Here is a 3,233-nt window from a genome sequence, read left to right as displayed (position 1 = left end):
TTAAACTTCAGATCCTTCCTAGTCAATTGTATGCTAGATAGAAAATGGGGACACAACCTTCATTATTTATGTTGTTCATTTCCTTACCACTATTGTGCTGATGTAAACATTGAAAAGATAGAAGTTTTTGGGGTTTGGTCTTTTACAACTATAGTATATATAGATTTTTGTGAAGTTTTAGGAATTTCACCAAATCCTATCACTCACTTGCTATATATCTTCTTTACTCAATCCAAATTTCATTATACAATGAGCATTGCCTATACTCGTTGAGATTGAGATGACATTTTTTTCTTGGTACAAACCTGTCCATCATAGTACCATGCATTTATATTATTTATTCTTTTTTGAGAGATACTTATTCTTGCAGAGCTCTAACATCAATAAATCATGGTTGTTTTAATATATAATTCTAATTTTACAACTAACTATTATATCATATATAGAACTTAGAAATTTTAAGACAACAGATGACATATTTAGAGATTAATATATTAAACATTTAAAAAATCTAAAAATTCGAAGTTACAAGAAAATTTGAGAAAAATTAAGAACATCTCATGCCCCTACAATTTCAAGGAATTTTGGTTGAAAAAGTTGACATAGTTCATCCAACACTCTAAACCCATAAAGAAACTGGGTACAAAACAAAAATAACTCTATTTACCTTGACAACAACATTACTGCATGCACGACAATTATCAACAAACCATGTCAACCCTTTCCATTTTCTTTCTCTCCAGACAAATAGGAAAAACATTAGTCTTAGCTTCTTAGACCTAGATCATTGAAAGAGTTAGAAAACGAAAACACCCAAGATCAAATCTGATAAAGTGAAAAAAATCCTGAAATCAAATAAAGAAAACTCTGAAACAGCCTGATCTAAGAGACCCAAAAGACCTTTCCATATATAGCATCTTCGAACCATAAAAAGCGTGAAGGCATGTCCGGTTTTATACTGAAATTTTTCTTAGCCATGAGAGGCCTGCCAGTTTTTACTTTCAAAAAATTAAAGGGAAAGACAGATTGATGTTTGTCAGAAAACCCAATTTCACAGTGATTCCAAAAAAATGCTTCAAAAAGGCTGTAAACAGAAATTCCAAAAACCTAGCAGCTACCTACCTCACTAAAAGATTGTAGAATTTGCATGGCGGATTATGAGCACTTCAATAATGTGTTCCCTTTGTTTACCCAACACTCGCACACATGCATCTCTAGCTTGTGTTGCACAGTAATCTACGGCCCAGCCTTCATTACCAAACCACTGCTTTAAACCTTCCGCCTGGTGAGCTGCCATGACAAGGATACGCGAGTCACCTGGCACGGTGTTTACAAGGGCCTCTCGGATTTCACCACCTGAAGGAATGGGGTCCTTAAAGGGTCTTGTCGAGTAACTCATCGGACTGCGTTCCATCCCAATAAGCAGTCACATAAGACGACTGAATCCAATGCATTTCTTCCATTTTCATTCTATGGTATTTACAGAGCCTTTTCTCCATCCTTTCGTAAACCTGAGCAAATTCTGTAGACTTGGGAAGCTCTGTGGGAAATCCTTCTCCTGACGATCTTGCGGCGATGGTTTCCTCCAGCGCGGCGTTGTGTAAGGCCTCAAACTATTCATTCAAGCTCTTAAAGACAGCCTTCAGAGACTTCTCCAGAGCATAACGCTTGCAGTTGCACTAGAAACCCCAGGCCTGAGACATGGCTTCTCGCAGTGGGAAAGGAAGAAGGGCGTCGAAGTAAGAAATGGTGATTTATTCTCCCTTGTTGATTGGCTTTGCCGCATGCATAAATATTGCTCTTCCTACATTAAGCCTGGTTGCGTTGAGCAGGCAGGAGTGATTGATAAATTATGGCAAAAGCCACAGCCCGGTAAAACTCTGATTTGAAGCATACATCTCTAACTCTTCGCCCAAGGAGTTTCGGGAGACGATGTCTCGGATGCGGTGGTCGTCAATCTGTACCAGTGGCATTTCTGTTATTTCTTGACTGTTTGTATCAAACAAGTCCATGAACGGAGTCGAAGCGCAGACTTCTTTAGAACCGTCATCTAGGGTAATTTCTGAGAGTTTTTGGCAGCACCCATAACGGCGGCTACAAGATCCTCCTGTGAAGAGAAAGCTTCTATTTCGTGTCTGTCATCAAATTTGAAAGGCCTTACCCCATGGTCATCAATGGCGACGGCGTTGCTCACTAAAAGGAGCTCGCCGGTGCTAATGTTTTTTGTAGCGTAGAGCCCTCGACCCCTGCCGTCCCTGGTCTTCTGAATTTCCATATCACCAATGAAGTCGCCAACCTGCCCAGGAGGTTGCATTCCGAGAAAGAAGTATGAAATGTCGTACTCTCCCTCGCGGCTCCGAGCACAACCACCCTTGGACTTTCGCAAAGCAGCTTCAATATCTGCTTGCCCAAAGCTAAGCTGGAGCGCCCTTTGCAAAACTTGGCAAGCCTAGGCATAGTCTTTGAGGCCATGCAGAGCACGGCCCTTACAGAATAGGGCTTTCAGATGACCGAGATCGATCTGGAGACTCCTGTTAGAGTCCAACAACGCCTGCCCAAACTCACCCATTTGGAGGTACGTCTCTGCTCGGTTGGAATAAGCAAGCAGCCGTGTCTGTTTCACCACTTTGCCATTATTTGGCGCACTGATACAGTTAGTGTAGTGGGTGACTGCACTCATTCCCCTTGCCGCGATCCTCCTCCAAATCCAACATTCTTATCGGCGGCTCATTGTGCTGTGAAACTTCTGTCACCCTCACCAGATTTGAAGGGTTGTCTACTCTAATAGCGAGACCTCCATCCATGGCTCGCTTGAAGTAGGGCTCCTTGATCGCGACCTTGCCTCCCTTGGGATATTTTGTATTCAGTGCTGCAGGGGTAGACTCGGAGTCGGCTACATTGTAGAGGGTCACCCTAAGGGCAAGGCCTTGGTCATCTTCGAGGACAGTCATAATGTCAATAATATGGAAGGGGTTTACGCAGAGGGTGCCAAAGAGGATCCGGCCACGATGGGTGCAGTCGACATTTAGCTCCCCAAATCAGATGGGTCGGAGGCCTTACACCGACACCATGGGCGCGCCGGGGCGCGGTTCTGCCACGGTCATGTAAGAAGTGACCAGATTTCCTGCGGCCGTCTCTTCTCTCAAATGAGCGTATCTTCGGATAGCGATTTCATGTTGGTGAACCAGCGCTTCCTTATCAAAGCTCTCGGTGGCATCTTGTGCTGCGAAGAG

The 3,233-nt window shown here is 43.2% G+C and overlaps 1 pseudogene; it reads right to left on the bottom strand.

The window, feature by feature from the left end:
• Positions 1-1,679: 1,679 nt before the first annotated feature.
• Positions 1,680-2,901, bottom strand: LOC131045806 (methyltransferase FGSG_00040-like; annotated as a pseudogene).
• Between the last annotated feature and the right edge of the window lie 332 nt (positions 2,902-3,233).

This window comes from Cryptomeria japonica, chromosome 5 (assembly GCF_030272615.1).
Source record: "Cryptomeria japonica chromosome 5, Sugi_1.0, whole genome shotgun sequence".
NCBI classification, from domain to species: domain Eukaryota; kingdom Viridiplantae; phylum Streptophyta; class Pinopsida; order Cupressales; family Cupressaceae; genus Cryptomeria; species Cryptomeria japonica.
The sequence above is the reverse complement of the archived record's forward strand: the minus strand, read 5'-3'. Positions and strand labels throughout refer to the sequence as shown.